The sequence below is a fragment of the Euprymna scolopes genome, chromosome 30 (genome assembly GCF_053919585.1).
Source record: "Euprymna scolopes isolate OS-2025 chromosome 30, ASM5391958v1, whole genome shotgun sequence".
Lineage (NCBI taxonomy): Eukaryota > Metazoa > Mollusca > Cephalopoda > Sepiida > Sepiolidae > Euprymna > Euprymna scolopes.
Window position 1 is genome coordinate 24,249,440 of NC_136511.1, and position 16,629 is coordinate 24,266,068.

Here is a 16,629-nt window from a genome sequence, read left to right on the forward strand (position 1 = left end):
AAGAATAAATAACCAAATACAAAATCTCGCGAGACGGATTCGAACCATCGACCTAAGGATAACAGTAAGACCAACTACAGTCCTCCGATCTACCAACTGAGCTATCGCAAGAAGCTATAGACGACGCTGCATTTCTTTACATTTCTAAGTAATTTAACTTTTGTATAGTAAACAAGAAAAGAGAGAAATAGCGGAAAATGTCGTAAAGGAATGAAAACAAGAAAAGAATAAATAACAAAACACAAAATCTCGCGAGACGGATTCAAACCATCGACCTAAGGATAACAGTAAGACCAACTACAGTCCTCCGATCTACCAACTGAGCTATCGCGAGAAGCTATAGACGGCGCTGCTTTTCTTCAAATTTCTAAGTAATTTAACTTTTGTATAGTAAACAAGAAAAGAGAGAAATAGCGGAAAATGTCGTAAAGGAATGAAAACAAGAAAAGAATAAATAACCAAACACAAAATCTCGCGACACGGATTCGAACCATCGACCTAAGGATAACAGTAAGATCAACTACAGTCCTCCGCTCTACCAACTGAGCTATCGCGAGAAGCTATAGACGGCGCTGCTTTTCTTCAAATTTGTAAGTAATTTAACTTGTGTATAGTAAACAAGAAAAGAGAGAAATAGCGGAAAATGTCGTAAAGGAATGAAAACAAGAATAGAATAAATAACCAAACTCAAAATCTCGCGAGACGGATTCGAACCATCGACCTAAGGATAACAGTAAGACCAACTACAGTCCTCCGCTCTACCAACTGAGCTATCGCGAGAAGCTATAGACGGCGCTGCTTTTCTTTACATTTCTAAGTAATTTAACTTGTGTATAGTAAACAAGAAAAGAGAGAAATAGCGGAAAATGTCGTAAAGGAATGAAAACAAGAAAAGAATAAATAACCAAACTCAAAATCTCGCGAGACGGATTCGAACCATCGACCTAAGGATAACAGTAAGACCAACTACAGTCCTCCGCTCTACCAACTGAGCTATCGCGAGAAGCTATAGACGGCGCTGCTTTTCTTTACATTTCTAAGTAATTTAACTTGTGTATAGTAAACAAGAAAAGAGAGAAATAGCGGAAAATGTCGTAAAGGAATGAAAACAAGAATAGAATAAATAACCAAACTCAAAATCTCGCGAGACGGATTTGAACCATCGACCTAAGGATAACAGTAAGACCAACTACAGTCCTCCGCTCTACCAACTGAGCTATCGCGAGAAGCTATAGACGACGCTGGTTTTCTTTTACATTTCTAAGTAATTTAACTTGTGTATAGTAAACAAAAAAAGAGAGAAATAGCGGAAAATGTCGTAAAGGAATGAAAACAAGAAAAGAATAAATAACCAAACACAAAATCTCGCGAGACGGATTCGAACCATCGACCTAAGGATAACAGTAAGACCAACTACAGTCCTCCGCTCTACCAACTGAGCTATCGCGAGAAGCTATAGACGACGCTGTTTTTCTTTACATTTCTAAGTAATTTAACTTGTGTATAGTAAACAAAAAAAGAGAGAAATAGCGGAAAATGTCGTAAAGGAATGAAAACAAGAAAAGATTAAATAACCAAACACAAAATCTCGCGAGACGGATTCGAACCATCGACCTAAGGATAACAGTAAGACCAACCACAGTCCTCCGCTCTACCAACTGAGCTATCGCGAGAAGCTATAGACGGCGCTGCTTTTCTTCAAATTTCTAAGTAATTTAACTTTTGTATAGTAAACAAGAAAAGAGAGAAATAGCGGAAAATGTCGTAAAGGAATGAAAACAAGAAAAGAATAAATAACCAAATACAAAATCTCGCGAGACGGATTCGAACCATCGACCTAAGGATAACAGTAAGACCAACTACAGTCCTCCGATCTACCAACTGAGCTATCGCAAGAAGCTATAGACGACGCTGCATTTCTTTACATTTCTAAGTAATTTAACTTTTGTATAGTAAACAAGAAAAGACAGAAATAGCGGAAAATGTCGTAAAGGAATGAAAACAAGAAAAGAATAAATAACAAAACACAAAATCTCGCGAGACGGATTCAAACCATCGACCTAAGGATAACAGTAAGACCAACTACAGTCCTCCGATCTACCAACTGAGCTATCGCGAGAAGCTATAGACGGCGCTGCTTTTCTTCAAATTTCTAAGTAATTTAACTTTTGTATAGTAAACAAGAAAAGAGAGAAATAGCGGAAAATGTCGTAAAGGAATGAAAACAAGAAAAGAATAAATAACCAAACATAAAATCTCGCGACACGGATTCGAACCATCGACCTAAGGATAACAGTAAGATCAACTACAGTCCTCCGCTCCACCAACTGAGCTATCGCGAGAAGCTATAGACGGCGCTGCTTTTCTTCAAATTTGTAAGTAATTTAACTTGTGTATAGTAAACAAGAAAAGAGAGAAATAGCGGAAAATGTCGTAAAGGAATGAAAACAAGAATAGAATAAATAACCAAACTCAAAATCTCGCGAGACGGATTCGAACCATCGACCTAAGGATAACAGTAAGACCAACTACAGTCCTCCGCTCTACCAACTGAGCTATCGCGAGAAGCTATAGACGGCGCTGCTTTTCTTTACATTTCTAAGTAATTTAACTTGTGTATAGTAAACAAGAAAAGAGAGAAATAGCGGAAAATGTCGTAAAGGAATGAAAACAAGAAAAGAATAAATAACCAAACTCAAAATCTCGCGAGACGGATTCGAACCATCGACCTAAGGATAACAGTAAGACCAACTACAGACCTCCGCTCTACCAACTGAGCTATCGCGAGAAGCTATAGACGGCGCTGCTTTTCTTTACCTTTCTAAGTAATTTAACTTGTGTATAGTAAACAAGAAAAGAGAGAAATAGCGGAAAATGTCGTAAAGGAATGAAAACAAGAATAGAATAAATAACCAAACTCAAAATCTCGCGAGACGGATTTGAACCATCGACCTAAGGATAACAGTAAGACCAACTACAGTCCTCCGCTCTACCAACTGAGCTATCGCGAGAAGCTATAGACGGCGCTGCTTTTCTTTACATTTCTAAGTAATTTAACTTGTGTATAGTAAACAAGAAAAGAGAGAAATAGCGGAAAATGTCGTAAAGGAATGAAAACAAGAAAAGAATAAATAACAAAACACAAAATCTCGCGAGACGGATTCAAACCATCGACCTAAGGATAACAGTAAGACCAACTACAGTCCTCCGATCTACCAACTGAGCTATCGCGAGAAGCTATAGACGGCGCTGCTTTTCTTCAAATATCTAAGTAATTTAACTTTTGTATAGTAAACAAGAAAAGAGAGAAATAGCGGAAAATGTCGTAAAGGAATGAAAACAAGAAAAGAATAAATAACCAAACATAAAATCTCGCGACACGGATTCGAACCATCGACCTAAGGATAACAGTAAGATCAACTACAGTCCTCCGCTCTACCAACTGAGCTATCGCGAGAAGCTATAGACGGCGCTGCTTTTCTTCAAATTTGTAAGTAATTTAACTTGTGTATAGTAAACAAGAAAAGAGAGAAATAGCGGAAAATGTCGTAAAGGAATGAAAACAAGAATAGAATAAATAACCAAACTCAAAATCTCGCGAGACGGATTCGAACCATCGACCTAAGGATAACAGTAAGACCAACTACAGTCCTCCGCTCTACCAACTGAGCTATCGCGAGAAGCTATAGACGGCGCTGCTTTTCTTTACATTTCTAAGTAATTTAACTTGTGTATAGTAAACAAGAAAAGAGAGAAATAGCGGAAAATGTCGTAAAGGAATGAAAACAAGAAAAGAATAAATAACCAAACTCAAAATCTCGCGAGACGGATTCGAACCATCGACCTAAGGATAACAGTAAGACCAACTACAGTCCTCCGCTCTACCAACTGAGCTATCGCGAGAAGCTATAGACGGCGCTGCTTTTCTTTACCTTTCTAAGTAATTTAACTTGTGTATAGTAAACAAGAAAAGAGAGAAATAGCGGAAAATGTCGTAAAGGAATGAAAACAAGAATAGAATAAATAACCAAACTCAAAATCTCGCGAGACGGATTTGAACCATCGACCTAAGGATAACAGTAAGACCAACTACAGTCCTCCGCTCTACCAACTGAGCTATCGCGAGAAGCTATAGACGGCGCTGCTTTTCTTTACATTTCTAAGTAATTTAACTTGTGTATAGTAAACAAGAAAAGAGAGAAATAGCGGAAAATGTCGTAAAGGAATGAAAACAAGAAAAGAATAAATAACCAAACACAAAATCTCGAAAGATGGATTCGAACCATCGACCTAAGGATAACAGTAAGACCAACTACAGTCCTCCGCTCTACCAACTGAGCTATCGCGAGAAGCTATAGACGGCGCTGCTTTTCTTTACATTTCTAAGTAATTTAACTTGTGTATAGTAAACAAGAAAAGAGAGAAATAGCGGAAAATGTCGTAAAGGAATGAAAACAAGAAAAGAATAAATAACCAAACACAAAATCTCGACAGACGGATTCGAACCATCGACCTAAGGATAACAGTAAGACCAACTACAGTCCTCCGCTCTACCAACTGAGCTATCGCGAGAAGCTATAGACGGCGCTGCTTTTCTTTACATTTCTAAGTAATTTAACTTGTGTATAGTAAACAAGAAAAGAGAGAAATAGCGGAAAATGTCGTAAAGGAATGAAAACAAGAAAAGAATAAATAACCAAACACAAAATCTCACGAGACGGATTCGAACCATCGACCTAAGGATAACAGTAAGACCAACTACAGTCCTCCGCTCTACCAACTGAGCTATCGCGAGAAGCTATAGACGGCGCTGCTTTTCTTTACATTTCTAAGTAATTTAACTTGTGTATAGTAAACAAGAAAAGAGAGAAATAGCGGAAAATGTCGTAAAGGAATGAAAACAAGAAAAGAATAAATAACCAAACACAAAATCTCGACAGACGGATTCGAACCATCGACCTAAGGATAACAGTAAGACCAACTACAGTCCTCCGCTCTACCAACTGAGCTATCGCGAGAAGCTATAGACGGCGCTGCTTTTCTTTACATTTCTAAGTAATTTAACTTGTGTATAGTAAACAAGAAAAGAGAGAAATAGCGGAAAATGTCGTAAAGGAATGAAAACAAGAAAAGAATAAATAACCAAACACAAAATCTCGCGAGACGGATTCGAACCATCGACCTAAGGATAACAGTAAGACCAACTACAGTCCTCCGCTCTACCAACTGAGCTATCGCGAGAAGCTATAGACGGCGCTGCTTTTCTTTACATTTCTAAGTAATTTAACTTGTGTATAGTAAACAAGAAAAGAGAGAAATAGCGGAAAATGTCGTAAAGGAATGAAAACAAGAAAAGAATAAATAACCAAACACAAAATCTCGCGAGACGGATTCGAACCATCGACCTAAGGATAACAGTAAGACCAACTACAGTCCTCCGCTCTACCAACTGAGCTATCGCGAGAAGCTATAGACGACGCTGCTTTTCTTTACATTTTTAAGTAATTTAACTTGTGTATAGTAAACAAGAAAAGAGAGAAATAGCGGAAAATGTCGTAAAGGAATGAAAACAAGAAAAGAATAAATAACCAAACACAAAATCTCGCGAGACGGATTCGAACCATCGACCTAAGGATAACAGTAAGACCAACTACAGTCCTCCGCTCTACCAACTGAGCTATCGCGAGAAGCTATAGACGGCGCTGCTTTTCTTTACATTTCTAAGTAATTTAACTTGTGTATAGTAAACAAGAAAAGAGAGAAATAGCGGAAAATGTCGTAAAGGAATGAAAACAAGAAAAGAATAAATAACCAAACACAAAATCTCGCGAGACGGATTCGAACCATCGACCTAAGGATAACAGTAAGACCAACTACAGTCCTCCGCTCTACCAACTGAGCTATCGCGAGAAGCTATAGACGGCGCTGCTTTTCTTTACATTTCTATGTAATTTAACTTGTGTATAGTAAACAAGAAAAGAGAGAAATAGCGGAAAATGTCGTAAAGGAATGAAAACAAGAAAAGAAGAAATAACCAAACACAAAATCTCGCGAGACGGATTCGAACCATCGACCTAAGGATAACAGTAAGACCAACTACAGTCCTCCGCTCTACCAACTGAGCTATCGCGAGAAGCTATAGACGGCGCTGCTTTTCTTTACATTTTTAAGTAATTTAACTTGTGTATAGTAAACAAGAAAAGAGAGAAATAGCGGAAAATGTCGTAAAGGAATGAAAACAAGAAAAGAATAAATAACCAAACTCAAAATCTCGCGAGACGGATTCGAACCATCGACCTAAGGATAACAGTAAGACCAACTACAGTCCTCCGCTCTACCAACTGAGCTATCGCGAGAAGCTATAGACGGCGCTGCTTTTCTTTACATTTCTAAGTAATTTAACTTGTGTATATTAAACAAGAGAAGAGAGAAATAGCGGAAAATGTCGTAAAGGAATGAAAAAAAAAGAAAAGAATAAATAACCAAACACAAAATCTCGGGAGACGGATTCGAACCATCGACCTAAGGATAACAGTAAGACCAACTACAGTCCTCCGCTCTACCAACTGAGCTATCGCGAGAAGCTATAGACGACGCTGCTTTTCTTTACATTTGTAAGTAATTTTACTTGTGTATAGTAAACTAGAAAAGAGAGAAATAGCGGAAAATGTCGTAAAGGAATGAAAACAAGAAAAGAATAAATAACCAAACACAAAATCTCGCGAGACGGATTCGAACCATCGACCTAAGGATAACAGTAAGACCAACTACAGTCCTCCGCTCTACCAACTGAGCTCTCGCGAGAAGCTATAGACGACGCTGCTTTTCTTTACATTTCTAAGTAATTTAACTTTTGTATAGTAAACTAGAAAAGAGAGAAATAGCGGAAAATTTCGTAAAGGAATGAAAACAAGAAAAGAATAAATAACCAAACACAAAATCTCGCGAGACGGATTCGAACCATCGACCTAAGGATACCAGTAAGACCAACTACAGTCCTCCGCTCTACCAACTGAGCTATCGCGAGAAGCTATAGACGACGCTGCTTTTCTATAAATTTCTAAGTAATTTAACTTTTGTATAGTAAACAAGCAAGAGAGAAATAGCGGAAAATGTCGTAAAGGAATGAAAACAAGAAAAGAATAAATAACCAAACACAAAATCTCGCGAGACGGATTCGAACCATCGACCTAAGGATAACAGTAAGACCAACTACAGTCCTCCGCTCTACCAACTGAGCTATCGCGAGAAGCTATAGACGGCGCTGCTTTTCTTTACATTTCTAAGTAATTTAACTTGTGTATAGTAAACAAGAAAAGAGAGAAATAGCGGAAAATGTCGTAAAGGAATGAAAACAAGAAAAGAATAAATAACCAAACACAAAATCTCGCGAGACGGATTCGAACCATCGACCTAAGGATAACAGTAAGACCAACTACAGTCCTCCGCTCTACCAACTGAGCTATCGCGAGAAGCTATAGACGACGGTGCTTTTCTTTACATTTCTAAGTAATTTAACTTTTGTATAGTTAACTAGAAAAGAGAGAAATAGCGGAAAATGCCGTAAAGGAATGAAAACAAGAAAAGAATAAATAACCAAACACAAAATCTCGCGAGACGGATTCGAACCATCGACCTAAGGATAACAGTAAGACCAACTACAGTCCTCCGCTCTACCAACTGAGCTATCGCGAGAAGCTATAGACGACGCTGCTTTTCTTTACATTTCTAAGTAATTTACCTTGTGTATAGTAAACAAGAAAAGAGAGAAATAGCGGAAAATGTCGTAAAGGAATGAAAACAAGAAAAGAATAAATAACCAAACACAAAATCTCGCGAGACGGATTCGAACCATCGACCTAAGGATAACAGTAGGACCAACTACAGTCCTCCGCTCTACCAACTGAGCTATCGCGAGAAGCTATAGACGACGCTGCTTTTCTTTACATTTCTAAGTAATTTACCTTGTGTATAGTAAACAAGAAAAGAGAGAAATAGCGGAAAATGTCGTAAAGGAATGAAAACAAGAAAAGAATAAATAACCAAACACAAAATCTCGCGAGACGGATTCGAACCATCGACCTAAGGATAACAGTAGGACCAACTACAGTCCTCCGCTCTACCAACTGAGCTATCGCGAGAAGCTATACACGACGCTGCTTTTCTTTACATTTCTAAGTAATTTAACTTTTGTATAGTAAACTAGAAAAGAGAGAAATAGCGGAAAATGTCGTAAAGGAATGAAAACAAGAACAGAATAAATAACCAAACACAAAATCTCGCGAGACGGATTCGAACCATCGACCTAAGGATAACAGTAAGACCAACTACAGTCCTCCGCTCTACCAACTGAGCTATCGCGAGAAGCTGTAGACGACGCTGCTTTTCTTTACATTTCTAAGTAATTTAACTTTTGTATAGTAAACTAGAAAAGAGAGAAATAGCGGAAAATGTCGTAAAGGAATGAAAACAAGAAAAGAATAAATAACCAAACACAAAATCTCGCGAGACGGATTCGAACCATCGACCTAAGGATAACAGTAGGACCAACTACAGTCCTCCGCTCTACCAACTGAGCTATCGCGAGAAGCTATAGACGACGCTGCTTTTCTTTACATTTCTAAGTAATTTAACTTGTGTATAGTAAACTAGAAAAGAGAGAAATAGCGGAAAATGTCGTAAAGGAATGAAAACAAGAACAGAATAAATAACCAAACACAAAATCTCGCGAGACGGATTCGAACCATCGACCTAAGGATAACAGTAAGACCAACTACAGTCCTCCGCTCTACCAACTGAGCTATCGCGAGAAGCTATAGACGACGCTGCTTTTCTTTACATTTCTAAGTAATTTAACTTTTGTATAGTAAACTAGAAAAGAGAGAAATAGCGGAAAATGTCGTAAAGGAATGAAAACAAGAAAAGAATAAATAACCAAACTCAAAATCTCGCGAGACGGATTCGAACCATCGACCTAAGGATAACAGTAAGACCAACTACAGTCCTCCGCTCTACCAACTGAGCTATCGCGAGAAGCTATAGACGGCGCTGCTTTTCTTTACATTTCTAAGTAATTTAACTTGTGTATAGTAAACAAGAAAAGAGAGAAATAGCGGAAAATGTCGTAAAGGAATGAAAACAAGAAAAGAATAAATAACCAAACACAAAATCTCGCGAGACGGATTCGAACCATCGACCTAAGGATAACAGTAAGACCAACTACAGTCCTCCGCTCTACCAACTGAGCTATCGCGAGAAGCTATAGACGACGCTGCTTTTCTTTACATTTCTAAGTAATTTAACTTTTGTATAGTAAACTAGAAAAGAAAGAAATAGCGGAAAATGTCGTAAAGGAATGAAAACAAGAAAAGAATAAATAACCAAACACAAAATCTTGCGAGACGGATTCGAACCATCGACCTAAGGATAACAGTAAGACCAACTACAGTCCTCCGCTCTACCAACTGAGCTATCGCGAGAAGCTATAGACGGCGCTGCTTTTCTTTAAATTTCTAAGTAATTTAACTTGTGTATAGTAAACAAGAAAAGAGAGAAATAGCGGAAAATGTCGTAAAGGAATGAAAAAAAGAAAAGAATAAATAACCAAACACAAAATCTCGCGAGACGGATTCGAACCATCGACCTAAGGATAACAGTAAGACCAACTACAGTCCTCCGCTCTACCAACTGAGCTATCGCGAGAAGCTATAGACGACGCTGCTTTTCTTTACATTTCTAAGTAATTTAACTTTTGTATAGTAAACTAGAAAAGAGAGAAATAGCGGAAAATGTCGTAAAGGAATGAAAACAAGAAAAGAATAAATAACCAAACTCAAAATCTCGCGAGACGGATTCGAACCATCGACCTAAGGATAACAGTAAGACCATCTACAGTCCTCCGCTCTACCAACTGAGCTATCGCGAGAAGCTATAGACGACGCTGCTTTTCTTTACATTTCTAAGTAATTTAACTTTTGTATAGTAAACAAGAAAAGAGAGAAATAGCGGAAAATGTCGTAAAGGAATGAAAACAAGAAAAGAATAAATAACCAAACACAAAATCTCGCGAGACGGATTCGAACCATCGACCTAAGGATAACAGTAAGACCAACTACAGTCCTCCGCTCTACCAACTGAGCTATCGCGAGAAGCTATAGACGACGCTGCTTTTCTATAAATTTCTAAGTAATTTAACTTTTGTATAGTAAACAAGAAAAGAGAGAAATAGCGGAAAATGTCGTAAAGGAATGAAAACAAGAAAAGAATACATAACCAAACACAATATCTCGCGAGACGGATTCGAACCATCGACCTAAGGATAACAGTAAGACCAACTACAGTCCTCCGCTCTACCAACTGAGCTATCGCGAGAAGCTATAGACGGCGCTGCTTTTCTTTACATTTCTAAGTAATTTAACTTGTGTATATTAAACAAGAGAAGAGAGAAATAGCGGAAAATGTCGTAAAGGAATGAAAAAAAAAGAAAAGAATAAATAACCAAACACAAAATCTCGGGAGACGGATTCGAACCATCGACCTAAGGATAACAGTAAGACCAACTACAGTCCTCCGCTCTACCAACTGAGCTATCGCGAGAAGCTATAGACGACGCTGCTTTTCTTTACATTTGTAAGTAATTTTACTTGTGTATAGTAAACTAGAAAAGAGAGAAATAGCGGAAAATGTCGTAAAGGAATGAAAACAAGAAAAGAATAAATAACCAAACACAAAATCTCGCGAGACGGATTCGAACCATCGACCTAAGGATAACAGTAAGACCAACTACAGTCCTTCGCTCTACCAACTGAGCTATCGCGAGAAGCTATAGACGACGCTGCTTTTCTATAAATTTCTAAGTAATTTAACTTGTGTATAGTAAACAAGAAAAGAGAGAAATAGCGGAAAATGTCGTAAAGGAATGAAAACAAGAAAAGAATAAATAACCAAACACAAAATCTCGCGAGACGGATTCGAACCATCGACCTAAGGATAACAGTAAGACCAACTACAGTCCTCCGCTCTACCAACTGAGCTATCGCGAGAAGCTATAGACGGCGCTGCTTTTCTTTACATTTCTAAGTAATTTAACTTTTGTATAGTAAACTAGAAAAGAGAGAAATAGCGGACAATGTCGTAAAGGAATGAAAACAAGAAAAGAATAAATAACCAAACACAAAATCTCGCGAGACGGATTCGAACCATCGACCTAAGGATAACAGTAAGACCAACTACAGTCCTCCGCTCTACCAACTGAGCTATCGCGAGAAGCTATAGACGACGCTGCTTTTCTATAAATTTCTAAGTAATTTAACTTGTGTATAGTAAACAAGAAAAGAGAGAAATAGCGGAAAATGTCGTAAAGGAATGAAAACAAGAAAAGAATAAATAACCAAACACAAAATCTCGCGAGACGGATTCGAACCATCGACCTAAGGATAACAGTAAGACCAACTACAGTCCTCCGCTCTACCAACTGAGCTATCGCGAGAAGCTATAGACGACGCTGCTTTTCTATAAATTTCTAAGTAATTTAACTTTTGTATAGTAAACAAGAAAAGAGAGAAATAGCGGAAAATGTCGTAAAGGAATGAAAACAAGAAAAGAATAAATAACCAAACACAAAATCTCGCGAGACGGATTCGAACCATCGACCTAAGGATAACAGTAAGACCAACTACAGTCCTCCGCTCTACCAACTGAGCTATCGCGAGAAGCTATAGACGACGCTGATTTTCTATAAATTTCTAAGTAATTTAACTTGTGTATAGTAAACAAGAAAAGAGAGAAATAGCGGAAAATGTCGTAAAGGAATGAAAACAAGAAAAGAATAAATAACCAAACACAAAATCTCGCGAGACGGATTCGAACCATCGACCTAAGGATAACAGTAAGACCAACTACAGTCCTCCGCTCTACCAACTGAGCTATCGCGAGAAGCTATAGACGACGCTGCTTTTCTTTACATTTCTAAGTAATTAAACTTTTGTATAGTAAACTAGAGAAGAGAGAAATAGCGGAAAATGTCGTAAAGGAATGAAAACAAGAAAAGAATAAATAACCAAACACAAAATCTCGCGAGACGGATTCGAACCATCGACCTAAGGATAACAGTAAGACCAACTACAGTCCTCCGCTCTACCAACTGAGCTATCGCGAGAAGCTATAGACGACGCTGCTTTTCTATAAATTTCTAAGTAATTTAACTTTTGTATAGTAAACAAGAAAAGAGAGAAATAGCGGAAAATGTCGTAAAGGAATGAAAACAAGAAAAGAATAAATAACCAAACACAAAATCTCGCGAGACGGATTCGAACCATCGACCTAAGGATAACAGTAAGACCAACTACAGTCCTCCGCTCTACCAACTGAGCTATCGCGAGAAGCTATAGACGGCGCTGCTTTTCTTTACATTTCTAAGTAATTTAACTTGTGTATTGTAAACAAGAAAAGAGAGAAATAGCGGAAAATGTCGTAAAGGAATGAAAACAAGAAAAGAATAAATAACCAAACACAAAATCTCGCGAGACGGATTCGAACCATCGACCTAAGGATAACAGTAAGACCAACTACAGTCCTCCGCTCTACCAACTGAGCTATCGCGAGAAGCTATAGACGGCGCTGCTTTTCTTTACATTTCTAAGTAATTTAACTTGTGTATAGTAAACAAGAAAAGAGAGAAATAGCGGAAAATGTCGTAAAGGAATGAAAACAAGAAAAGAATAAATAACCAAACACAAAATCTCGCGAGACGGATTCGAACCATCGACCTAAGGATAACAGTAAGACCAACTACAGTCCTCCGCTCTACCAACTGAGCTATCGCGAGAAGCTATAGACGACGCTGCTTTTCTATAAATTTCTAAGTAATTTAACTTTTGTATAGTAAACAAGAAAAGAGAGAAATAGCGGAAAATGTCGTAAAGGAATGAAAACAAGAAAAGAATAAATAACCAAACACAAAATCTCGCGAGACGGATTCGAACCATCGACCTAAGGATAACAGTAAGACCAACTACAGTCCTCCGCTCTACCAACTGAGCTATCGCGAGAAGCTATAGACGACGCTGCTTTTCTTAACATTTCTAAGTAATTTAACTTGTGTATAGTAAACAAGAAAAGAGAGAAATAGCGGAAAATGTCGTAAAGGAATGAAAACAAGAAAAGAATAAATAACCAAACACAAAATCTAGCGAGACGGATTCGAACCATCGACCTAAGGATAACAGTAAGACCAACTACAGTCCTCCGCTCTACCAACTGAGCTATCGCGAGAAGCTATGGACGGCGCTGCTTTTCTTTACATTTCTAAGTAATTTAACTTGTGTATAGTAAACTAGAAAAGAGAGAAATAGCGGAAAATGTCGTAAAGGAATGAAAACAAGAAAAGAATAAATAACCAAACACAAAATCTCGCGAGACGGATTCGAACCATCGACCTAAGGATAACAGTAAGACCAACTACAGTCCTCCGCTCTACCAACTGAGCTATCGCGAGAAGCTATAGACGACGCTGCTTTTCTTTACATTTCTAAGTAATTTAACTTTTGTATAGTAAACTAGAAAAGAGAGAAATAGCGGAAAATGTCGTAAAGGAATGAAAACAAGAAAAGAATAAATAACCAAACACAAAATCTCGCGAGACGGATTCGAACCATCGACCTAAGGATAACAGTAAGACCAACTACAGTCCTCCGCTCTACCAACTGAGCTATCGCGAGAAGCTATAGACGACGCTGCTTTTCTATAAATTTCTAAGTAATTTAACTTTTGTATAGTAAACAAGAAAAGAGAGAAATAGCGGAAAATGTCGTAAAGGAATGAAAACAAGAAAAGAATAAATAACCAAACACAAAATCTCGCGAGACGGATTCGAACCATCGACCTAAGGATAACAGTAAGACCAACTACAGTCCTCCGCTCTACTAACTGAGCTATCGCGAGAAGCTATCGACGGCGCTGCTTTTCTTTACATTTCTAAGTAATTTAACTTGTGTATAGTAAACAAGAAAAGAGAGAAATAGCGGAAAATGTCGTAAAGGAATGAAAACAAGAAAAGAATAAATAACCAAACACAAAATCTCGCGAGACGGATTCGAACCATCGACCTAAGGATAACAGTAAGACCAACTACAGTCCTCCGCTCTACCAACTGAGCTATCGCGAGAAGCTATAGACGACGCTGCTTTTCTATAAATTTCTAAGTAATTTAACTTTTGTATAGTAAACAAGAAAAGAGAGAAATAGCGGAAAATGTCGTAAAGGAATGAAAACAAGAAAAGAATAAATAACCAAACACAAAATCTCGCGAGACGGATTCGAACCATCGACCTAAGGATAACAGTAAGACCAACTACAGTCCTCCGCTCTACCAACTGAGCTATCGCGAGAAGCTATAGACGGCGCTGCTTTTCTTTACATTTCTAAGTAATTTAACTTTTGTATAGTAAACTAGAAAAGAGAGAAATAGCGGACAATGTCGTAAAGGAATGGAGACAAGAAAAGAATAAATAACCAAACACAAAATCTCGCGAGACGGATTCGAACCATCGACCTAAGGATAACAGTAAGACCAACTACAGTCCTCCGCTCTACCAACTGAGCTATCGCGAGAAGCTATAGACGACGCTGCTTTTCTATAAATTTCTAAGTAATTTAACTTGTGTATAGTAAACAAGAAAAGAGAGAAATAGCGGAAAATGTCGTAAAGGAATGAAAACAAGAAAAGAATAAATAACCAAACACAAAATCTCGCGAGACGGATTCGAACCATCGACCTAAGGATAACAGTAAGACCAACTACAGTCCTCCGCTCTACCAACTGAGCTATCGCGAGAAGCTATAGACGACGCTGCTTTTCTATAAATTTCTAAGTAATTTAACTTTTGTATAGTAAACAAGAAAAGAGAGAAATAGCGGAAAATGTCGTAAAGGAATGAAAACAAGAAAAGAATAAATAACCAAACACAAAATCTCGCGAGACGGATTCGAACCATCGACCTAAGGATAACAGTAAGACCAACTACAGTCCTCCGCTCTACCAACTGAGCTATCGCGAGAAGCTATAGACGACGCTGCTTTTCTATAAATTTCTAAGTAATTTAACTTGTGTATAGTAAACAAGAAAAGAGAGAAATAGCGGAAAATGTCGTAAAGAAATGAAAACAAGAAAAGAATAAATAACCAAACACAAAATCTCGCGAGACGGATTCGAACCATCGACCTAAGGATAACAGTAAGACCAACTACAGTCCTCCGCTCTACCAACTGAGCTATCGCGAGAAGCTATAGACGACGCTGCTTTTCTTTACATTTCTAAGTAATTAAACTTTTGTATAGTAAACTAGAAAAGAGAGAAATAGCGGAAAATGTCGTAAAGGAATGAAAACAAGAAAAGAATAAATAACCAAACACAAAATCTCGCGAGACGGATTCGAACCATCGACCTAAGGATAACAGTAAGACCAACTACAGTCCTCCGCTCTACCAACTGAGCTATCGCGAGAAGCTATAGACGACGCTGCTTTTCTATAAATTTCTAAGTAATTTAACTTTTGTATAGTAAACAAGAAAAGAGAGAAATAGCGGAAAATGTCGTAAAGGAATGAAAACAAGAAAAGAATAAATAACCAAACACAAAATCTCGCGAGACGGATTCGAACCATCGACCTAAGGATAACAGTAAAACCAACTACAGTCCTCCGCTCTACCAACTGAGCTATCGCGAGAAGCTATAGACGGCGCTGCTTTTCTTTACATTTCTAAGTAATTTAACTTGTGTATAGTAAACAAGAAAAGAGAGAAATAGCAAAAAATGTCGTAAAGGAATGAAAACAAGAAAAGAATAAATAACCAAACACAAAATCTCGCGAGACGGATTCGAACCATCGACCTAAGGATAACAGTAAGACCAACTACAGTCCTCCGCTCTACCAACTGAGCTATCGCGAGAAGCTATAAATGGCGCTGCTTTTCTTTACATTTCTAAGTAATTTAACTTGTGTATAGTAAACAAGAAAAGAGAGAAATAGCGGAAAATGTCGTAAAGGAATGAAAACAAGAAAAGAATAAATAACCAAACACAAAATCTCGCGAGACGGATTCGAACCATCGACCTAAGGATAACAGTAAGACCAACTACAGTCCTCCGCTCTACCAACTGAGCTATCGCGAGAAGCTATAGACGACGCTGCTTTTCTATAAATTTCTAAGTAATTTAACTTTTGTATAGTAAACAAGAAAAGAGAGAAATAGCGGAAAATGTCGTAAAGGAATGAAAACAAGAAAAGAATAAATAACCAAACACAAAATCTCGCGAGACGGATTCGAACCATCGACCTAAGGATAACAGTAAGACCAACTACAGTCCTCCGCTCTACCAACTGAGCTATCGCGAGAAGCTATAGACGACGCTGCTTTTCTTAACATTTCTAAGTAATTTAACTTGTGTATAGTAAACAAGAAAAGAGAGAAATAGCGGAAAATGTCGTAAAGGAATGAAAACAAGAAAAGAATAAATAACCAAACACAAAATCTCGCGAGACGGATTCGAACCATCGACCTAAGGATAACAGTAAGACCAACTACAGTCCTCCGCTCTACCAACTGAGCTATCGCGAGAAGCTATGGACG

General features: G+C 38.0%; 1 protein-coding gene and 75 non-coding genes across 76 annotated transcripts in view; all 76 read right to left on the reverse strand.

Moving 5' to 3' along the window:
• LOC145254717 (uncharacterized) overlaps positions 1-16,629 on the reverse strand; it is a 281,182-nt gene that overhangs the window by 127,044 nt on the left and 137,509 nt on the right. The window lies entirely within an intron of this gene.
• On the reverse strand, positions 25-111 carry Trnay-gua (transfer RNA tyrosine (anticodon GUA)). Its single transcript is given in 2 exon segments — positions 25-60; positions 75-111. It is a non-coding gene; the product is annotated as a tRNA-Tyr (tRNA).
• On the reverse strand, positions 248-334 carry Trnay-gua (transfer RNA tyrosine (anticodon GUA)). Its single transcript is given in 2 exon segments — positions 248-283; positions 298-334. It is a non-coding gene; the product is annotated as a tRNA-Tyr (tRNA).
• Trnay-gua (transfer RNA tyrosine (anticodon GUA)) lies at positions 471-557 on the reverse strand. The gene is given in 2 exon segments: positions 471-506; positions 521-557. It is a non-coding gene; the product is annotated as a tRNA-Tyr (tRNA).
• On the reverse strand, positions 694-780 carry Trnay-gua (transfer RNA tyrosine (anticodon GUA)). Its single transcript is given in 2 exon segments — positions 694-729; positions 744-780. It is a non-coding gene; the product is annotated as a tRNA-Tyr (tRNA).
• On the reverse strand, positions 917-1,003 carry Trnay-gua (transfer RNA tyrosine (anticodon GUA)). The gene is given in 2 exon segments: positions 917-952; positions 967-1,003. It is a non-coding gene; the product is annotated as a tRNA-Tyr (tRNA).
• Positions 1,140-1,226, reverse strand: Trnay-gua (transfer RNA tyrosine (anticodon GUA)). The gene is given in 2 exon segments: positions 1,140-1,175; positions 1,190-1,226. It is a non-coding gene; the product is annotated as a tRNA-Tyr (tRNA).
• On the reverse strand, positions 1,364-1,450 carry Trnay-gua (transfer RNA tyrosine (anticodon GUA)). Its single transcript is given in 2 exon segments — positions 1,364-1,399; positions 1,414-1,450. It is a non-coding gene; the product is annotated as a tRNA-Tyr (tRNA).
• On the reverse strand, positions 1,587-1,673 carry Trnah-gug (transfer RNA histidin (anticodon GUG)). The gene is given in 2 exon segments: positions 1,587-1,622; positions 1,637-1,673. It is a non-coding gene; the product is annotated as a tRNA-His (tRNA).
• Trnay-gua (transfer RNA tyrosine (anticodon GUA)) lies at positions 1,810-1,896 on the reverse strand. Its single transcript is given in 2 exon segments — positions 1,810-1,845; positions 1,860-1,896. It is a non-coding gene; the product is annotated as a tRNA-Tyr (tRNA).
• On the reverse strand, positions 2,033-2,119 carry Trnay-gua (transfer RNA tyrosine (anticodon GUA)). Its single transcript is given in 2 exon segments — positions 2,033-2,068; positions 2,083-2,119. It is a non-coding gene; the product is annotated as a tRNA-Tyr (tRNA).
• On the reverse strand, positions 2,256-2,342 carry Trnay-gua (transfer RNA tyrosine (anticodon GUA)). Its single transcript is given in 2 exon segments — positions 2,256-2,291; positions 2,306-2,342. It is a non-coding gene; the product is annotated as a tRNA-Tyr (tRNA).
• Positions 2,479-2,565, reverse strand: Trnay-gua (transfer RNA tyrosine (anticodon GUA)). The gene is given in 2 exon segments: positions 2,479-2,514; positions 2,529-2,565. It is a non-coding gene; the product is annotated as a tRNA-Tyr (tRNA).
• On the reverse strand, positions 2,702-2,788 carry Trnay-gua (transfer RNA tyrosine (anticodon GUA)). The gene is given in 2 exon segments: positions 2,702-2,737; positions 2,752-2,788. It is a non-coding gene; the product is annotated as a tRNA-Tyr (tRNA).
• Trnay-gua (transfer RNA tyrosine (anticodon GUA)) lies at positions 2,925-3,011 on the reverse strand. Its single transcript is given in 2 exon segments — positions 2,925-2,960; positions 2,975-3,011. It is a non-coding gene; the product is annotated as a tRNA-Tyr (tRNA).
• Trnay-gua (transfer RNA tyrosine (anticodon GUA)) lies at positions 3,148-3,234 on the reverse strand. The gene is given in 2 exon segments: positions 3,148-3,183; positions 3,198-3,234. It is a non-coding gene; the product is annotated as a tRNA-Tyr (tRNA).
• On the reverse strand, positions 3,371-3,457 carry Trnay-gua (transfer RNA tyrosine (anticodon GUA)). The gene is given in 2 exon segments: positions 3,371-3,406; positions 3,421-3,457. It is a non-coding gene; the product is annotated as a tRNA-Tyr (tRNA).
• Trnay-gua (transfer RNA tyrosine (anticodon GUA)) lies at positions 3,594-3,680 on the reverse strand. The gene is given in 2 exon segments: positions 3,594-3,629; positions 3,644-3,680. It is a non-coding gene; the product is annotated as a tRNA-Tyr (tRNA).
• Trnay-gua (transfer RNA tyrosine (anticodon GUA)) lies at positions 3,817-3,903 on the reverse strand. The gene is given in 2 exon segments: positions 3,817-3,852; positions 3,867-3,903. It is a non-coding gene; the product is annotated as a tRNA-Tyr (tRNA).
• Positions 4,040-4,126, reverse strand: Trnay-gua (transfer RNA tyrosine (anticodon GUA)). Its single transcript is given in 2 exon segments — positions 4,040-4,075; positions 4,090-4,126. It is a non-coding gene; the product is annotated as a tRNA-Tyr (tRNA).
• On the reverse strand, positions 4,263-4,349 carry Trnay-gua (transfer RNA tyrosine (anticodon GUA)). Its single transcript is given in 2 exon segments — positions 4,263-4,298; positions 4,313-4,349. It is a non-coding gene; the product is annotated as a tRNA-Tyr (tRNA).
• Positions 4,486-4,572, reverse strand: Trnay-gua (transfer RNA tyrosine (anticodon GUA)). Its single transcript is given in 2 exon segments — positions 4,486-4,521; positions 4,536-4,572. It is a non-coding gene; the product is annotated as a tRNA-Tyr (tRNA).
• Trnay-gua (transfer RNA tyrosine (anticodon GUA)) lies at positions 4,709-4,795 on the reverse strand. The gene is given in 2 exon segments: positions 4,709-4,744; positions 4,759-4,795. It is a non-coding gene; the product is annotated as a tRNA-Tyr (tRNA).
• Positions 4,932-5,018, reverse strand: Trnay-gua (transfer RNA tyrosine (anticodon GUA)). Its single transcript is given in 2 exon segments — positions 4,932-4,967; positions 4,982-5,018. It is a non-coding gene; the product is annotated as a tRNA-Tyr (tRNA).
• Positions 5,155-5,241, reverse strand: Trnay-gua (transfer RNA tyrosine (anticodon GUA)). The gene is given in 2 exon segments: positions 5,155-5,190; positions 5,205-5,241. It is a non-coding gene; the product is annotated as a tRNA-Tyr (tRNA).
• On the reverse strand, positions 5,378-5,464 carry Trnay-gua (transfer RNA tyrosine (anticodon GUA)). Its single transcript is given in 2 exon segments — positions 5,378-5,413; positions 5,428-5,464. It is a non-coding gene; the product is annotated as a tRNA-Tyr (tRNA).
• Trnay-gua (transfer RNA tyrosine (anticodon GUA)) lies at positions 5,601-5,687 on the reverse strand. The gene is given in 2 exon segments: positions 5,601-5,636; positions 5,651-5,687. It is a non-coding gene; the product is annotated as a tRNA-Tyr (tRNA).
• Positions 5,824-5,910, reverse strand: Trnay-gua (transfer RNA tyrosine (anticodon GUA)). The gene is given in 2 exon segments: positions 5,824-5,859; positions 5,874-5,910. It is a non-coding gene; the product is annotated as a tRNA-Tyr (tRNA).
• Positions 6,047-6,133, reverse strand: Trnay-gua (transfer RNA tyrosine (anticodon GUA)). The gene is given in 2 exon segments: positions 6,047-6,082; positions 6,097-6,133. It is a non-coding gene; the product is annotated as a tRNA-Tyr (tRNA).
• Positions 6,270-6,356, reverse strand: Trnay-gua (transfer RNA tyrosine (anticodon GUA)). Its single transcript is given in 2 exon segments — positions 6,270-6,305; positions 6,320-6,356. It is a non-coding gene; the product is annotated as a tRNA-Tyr (tRNA).
• Trnay-gua (transfer RNA tyrosine (anticodon GUA)) lies at positions 6,495-6,581 on the reverse strand. Its single transcript is given in 2 exon segments — positions 6,495-6,530; positions 6,545-6,581. It is a non-coding gene; the product is annotated as a tRNA-Tyr (tRNA).
• Positions 6,718-6,804, reverse strand: Trnay-gua (transfer RNA tyrosine (anticodon GUA)). Its single transcript is given in 2 exon segments — positions 6,718-6,753; positions 6,768-6,804. It is a non-coding gene; the product is annotated as a tRNA-Tyr (tRNA).
• Trnay-gua (transfer RNA tyrosine (anticodon GUA)) lies at positions 6,941-7,027 on the reverse strand. Its single transcript is given in 2 exon segments — positions 6,941-6,976; positions 6,991-7,027. It is a non-coding gene; the product is annotated as a tRNA-Tyr (tRNA).
• On the reverse strand, positions 7,163-7,249 carry Trnay-gua (transfer RNA tyrosine (anticodon GUA)). The gene is given in 2 exon segments: positions 7,163-7,198; positions 7,213-7,249. It is a non-coding gene; the product is annotated as a tRNA-Tyr (tRNA).
• Trnay-gua (transfer RNA tyrosine (anticodon GUA)) lies at positions 7,386-7,472 on the reverse strand. The gene is given in 2 exon segments: positions 7,386-7,421; positions 7,436-7,472. It is a non-coding gene; the product is annotated as a tRNA-Tyr (tRNA).
• Trnay-gua (transfer RNA tyrosine (anticodon GUA)) lies at positions 7,609-7,695 on the reverse strand. The gene is given in 2 exon segments: positions 7,609-7,644; positions 7,659-7,695. It is a non-coding gene; the product is annotated as a tRNA-Tyr (tRNA).
• Positions 7,832-7,918, reverse strand: Trnay-gua (transfer RNA tyrosine (anticodon GUA)). The gene is given in 2 exon segments: positions 7,832-7,867; positions 7,882-7,918. It is a non-coding gene; the product is annotated as a tRNA-Tyr (tRNA).
• On the reverse strand, positions 8,055-8,141 carry Trnay-gua (transfer RNA tyrosine (anticodon GUA)). The gene is given in 2 exon segments: positions 8,055-8,090; positions 8,105-8,141. It is a non-coding gene; the product is annotated as a tRNA-Tyr (tRNA).
• Trnay-gua (transfer RNA tyrosine (anticodon GUA)) lies at positions 8,278-8,364 on the reverse strand. Its single transcript is given in 2 exon segments — positions 8,278-8,313; positions 8,328-8,364. It is a non-coding gene; the product is annotated as a tRNA-Tyr (tRNA).
• On the reverse strand, positions 8,501-8,587 carry Trnay-gua (transfer RNA tyrosine (anticodon GUA)). Its single transcript is given in 2 exon segments — positions 8,501-8,536; positions 8,551-8,587. It is a non-coding gene; the product is annotated as a tRNA-Tyr (tRNA).
• Trnay-gua (transfer RNA tyrosine (anticodon GUA)) lies at positions 8,724-8,810 on the reverse strand. Its single transcript is given in 2 exon segments — positions 8,724-8,759; positions 8,774-8,810. It is a non-coding gene; the product is annotated as a tRNA-Tyr (tRNA).
• Trnay-gua (transfer RNA tyrosine (anticodon GUA)) lies at positions 8,947-9,033 on the reverse strand. The gene is given in 2 exon segments: positions 8,947-8,982; positions 8,997-9,033. It is a non-coding gene; the product is annotated as a tRNA-Tyr (tRNA).
• Trnay-gua (transfer RNA tyrosine (anticodon GUA)) lies at positions 9,170-9,256 on the reverse strand. Its single transcript is given in 2 exon segments — positions 9,170-9,205; positions 9,220-9,256. It is a non-coding gene; the product is annotated as a tRNA-Tyr (tRNA).
• Trnay-gua (transfer RNA tyrosine (anticodon GUA)) lies at positions 9,393-9,479 on the reverse strand. Its single transcript is given in 2 exon segments — positions 9,393-9,428; positions 9,443-9,479. It is a non-coding gene; the product is annotated as a tRNA-Tyr (tRNA).
• Positions 9,616-9,702, reverse strand: Trnay-gua (transfer RNA tyrosine (anticodon GUA)). The gene is given in 2 exon segments: positions 9,616-9,651; positions 9,666-9,702. It is a non-coding gene; the product is annotated as a tRNA-Tyr (tRNA).
• On the reverse strand, positions 9,839-9,925 carry Trnay-gua (transfer RNA tyrosine (anticodon GUA)). Its single transcript is given in 2 exon segments — positions 9,839-9,874; positions 9,889-9,925. It is a non-coding gene; the product is annotated as a tRNA-Tyr (tRNA).
• Trnay-gua (transfer RNA tyrosine (anticodon GUA)) lies at positions 10,062-10,148 on the reverse strand. The gene is given in 2 exon segments: positions 10,062-10,097; positions 10,112-10,148. It is a non-coding gene; the product is annotated as a tRNA-Tyr (tRNA).
• Trnay-gua (transfer RNA tyrosine (anticodon GUA)) lies at positions 10,285-10,371 on the reverse strand. Its single transcript is given in 2 exon segments — positions 10,285-10,320; positions 10,335-10,371. It is a non-coding gene; the product is annotated as a tRNA-Tyr (tRNA).
• On the reverse strand, positions 10,510-10,596 carry Trnay-gua (transfer RNA tyrosine (anticodon GUA)). The gene is given in 2 exon segments: positions 10,510-10,545; positions 10,560-10,596. It is a non-coding gene; the product is annotated as a tRNA-Tyr (tRNA).
• On the reverse strand, positions 10,733-10,819 carry Trnay-gua (transfer RNA tyrosine (anticodon GUA)). The gene is given in 2 exon segments: positions 10,733-10,768; positions 10,783-10,819. It is a non-coding gene; the product is annotated as a tRNA-Tyr (tRNA).
• Positions 10,956-11,042, reverse strand: Trnay-gua (transfer RNA tyrosine (anticodon GUA)). The gene is given in 2 exon segments: positions 10,956-10,991; positions 11,006-11,042. It is a non-coding gene; the product is annotated as a tRNA-Tyr (tRNA).
• On the reverse strand, positions 11,179-11,265 carry Trnay-gua (transfer RNA tyrosine (anticodon GUA)). Its single transcript is given in 2 exon segments — positions 11,179-11,214; positions 11,229-11,265. It is a non-coding gene; the product is annotated as a tRNA-Tyr (tRNA).
• Positions 11,402-11,488, reverse strand: Trnay-gua (transfer RNA tyrosine (anticodon GUA)). The gene is given in 2 exon segments: positions 11,402-11,437; positions 11,452-11,488. It is a non-coding gene; the product is annotated as a tRNA-Tyr (tRNA).
• On the reverse strand, positions 11,625-11,711 carry Trnay-gua (transfer RNA tyrosine (anticodon GUA)). Its single transcript is given in 2 exon segments — positions 11,625-11,660; positions 11,675-11,711. It is a non-coding gene; the product is annotated as a tRNA-Tyr (tRNA).
• On the reverse strand, positions 11,848-11,934 carry Trnay-gua (transfer RNA tyrosine (anticodon GUA)). The gene is given in 2 exon segments: positions 11,848-11,883; positions 11,898-11,934. It is a non-coding gene; the product is annotated as a tRNA-Tyr (tRNA).
• Positions 12,071-12,157, reverse strand: Trnay-gua (transfer RNA tyrosine (anticodon GUA)). Its single transcript is given in 2 exon segments — positions 12,071-12,106; positions 12,121-12,157. It is a non-coding gene; the product is annotated as a tRNA-Tyr (tRNA).
• On the reverse strand, positions 12,294-12,380 carry Trnay-gua (transfer RNA tyrosine (anticodon GUA)). The gene is given in 2 exon segments: positions 12,294-12,329; positions 12,344-12,380. It is a non-coding gene; the product is annotated as a tRNA-Tyr (tRNA).
• On the reverse strand, positions 12,517-12,603 carry Trnay-gua (transfer RNA tyrosine (anticodon GUA)). Its single transcript is given in 2 exon segments — positions 12,517-12,552; positions 12,567-12,603. It is a non-coding gene; the product is annotated as a tRNA-Tyr (tRNA).
• Positions 12,740-12,826, reverse strand: Trnay-gua (transfer RNA tyrosine (anticodon GUA)). The gene is given in 2 exon segments: positions 12,740-12,775; positions 12,790-12,826. It is a non-coding gene; the product is annotated as a tRNA-Tyr (tRNA).
• On the reverse strand, positions 12,963-13,049 carry Trnay-gua (transfer RNA tyrosine (anticodon GUA)). Its single transcript is given in 2 exon segments — positions 12,963-12,998; positions 13,013-13,049. It is a non-coding gene; the product is annotated as a tRNA-Tyr (tRNA).
• On the reverse strand, positions 13,186-13,272 carry Trnay-gua (transfer RNA tyrosine (anticodon GUA)). Its single transcript is given in 2 exon segments — positions 13,186-13,221; positions 13,236-13,272. It is a non-coding gene; the product is annotated as a tRNA-Tyr (tRNA).
• On the reverse strand, positions 13,409-13,495 carry Trnay-gua (transfer RNA tyrosine (anticodon GUA)). Its single transcript is given in 2 exon segments — positions 13,409-13,444; positions 13,459-13,495. It is a non-coding gene; the product is annotated as a tRNA-Tyr (tRNA).
• On the reverse strand, positions 13,632-13,718 carry Trnay-gua (transfer RNA tyrosine (anticodon GUA)). Its single transcript is given in 2 exon segments — positions 13,632-13,667; positions 13,682-13,718. It is a non-coding gene; the product is annotated as a tRNA-Tyr (tRNA).
• On the reverse strand, positions 13,855-13,941 carry Trnay-gua (transfer RNA tyrosine (anticodon GUA)). Its single transcript is given in 2 exon segments — positions 13,855-13,890; positions 13,905-13,941. It is a non-coding gene; the product is annotated as a tRNA-Tyr (tRNA).
• Positions 14,078-14,164, reverse strand: Trnay-gua (transfer RNA tyrosine (anticodon GUA)). Its single transcript is given in 2 exon segments — positions 14,078-14,113; positions 14,128-14,164. It is a non-coding gene; the product is annotated as a tRNA-Tyr (tRNA).
• Positions 14,301-14,387, reverse strand: Trnay-gua (transfer RNA tyrosine (anticodon GUA)). Its single transcript is given in 2 exon segments — positions 14,301-14,336; positions 14,351-14,387. It is a non-coding gene; the product is annotated as a tRNA-Tyr (tRNA).
• Trnay-gua (transfer RNA tyrosine (anticodon GUA)) lies at positions 14,524-14,610 on the reverse strand. Its single transcript is given in 2 exon segments — positions 14,524-14,559; positions 14,574-14,610. It is a non-coding gene; the product is annotated as a tRNA-Tyr (tRNA).
• On the reverse strand, positions 14,747-14,833 carry Trnay-gua (transfer RNA tyrosine (anticodon GUA)). The gene is given in 2 exon segments: positions 14,747-14,782; positions 14,797-14,833. It is a non-coding gene; the product is annotated as a tRNA-Tyr (tRNA).
• On the reverse strand, positions 14,970-15,056 carry Trnay-gua (transfer RNA tyrosine (anticodon GUA)). The gene is given in 2 exon segments: positions 14,970-15,005; positions 15,020-15,056. It is a non-coding gene; the product is annotated as a tRNA-Tyr (tRNA).
• On the reverse strand, positions 15,193-15,279 carry Trnay-gua (transfer RNA tyrosine (anticodon GUA)). Its single transcript is given in 2 exon segments — positions 15,193-15,228; positions 15,243-15,279. It is a non-coding gene; the product is annotated as a tRNA-Tyr (tRNA).
• On the reverse strand, positions 15,416-15,502 carry Trnay-gua (transfer RNA tyrosine (anticodon GUA)). Its single transcript is given in 2 exon segments — positions 15,416-15,451; positions 15,466-15,502. It is a non-coding gene; the product is annotated as a tRNA-Tyr (tRNA).
• Trnay-gua (transfer RNA tyrosine (anticodon GUA)) lies at positions 15,639-15,725 on the reverse strand. The gene is given in 2 exon segments: positions 15,639-15,674; positions 15,689-15,725. It is a non-coding gene; the product is annotated as a tRNA-Tyr (tRNA).
• Trnay-gua (transfer RNA tyrosine (anticodon GUA)) lies at positions 15,862-15,948 on the reverse strand. Its single transcript is given in 2 exon segments — positions 15,862-15,897; positions 15,912-15,948. It is a non-coding gene; the product is annotated as a tRNA-Tyr (tRNA).
• Positions 16,085-16,171, reverse strand: Trnay-gua (transfer RNA tyrosine (anticodon GUA)). Its single transcript is given in 2 exon segments — positions 16,085-16,120; positions 16,135-16,171. It is a non-coding gene; the product is annotated as a tRNA-Tyr (tRNA).
• On the reverse strand, positions 16,308-16,394 carry Trnay-gua (transfer RNA tyrosine (anticodon GUA)). Its single transcript is given in 2 exon segments — positions 16,308-16,343; positions 16,358-16,394. It is a non-coding gene; the product is annotated as a tRNA-Tyr (tRNA).
• On the reverse strand, positions 16,531-16,617 carry Trnay-gua (transfer RNA tyrosine (anticodon GUA)). The gene is given in 2 exon segments: positions 16,531-16,566; positions 16,581-16,617. It is a non-coding gene; the product is annotated as a tRNA-Tyr (tRNA).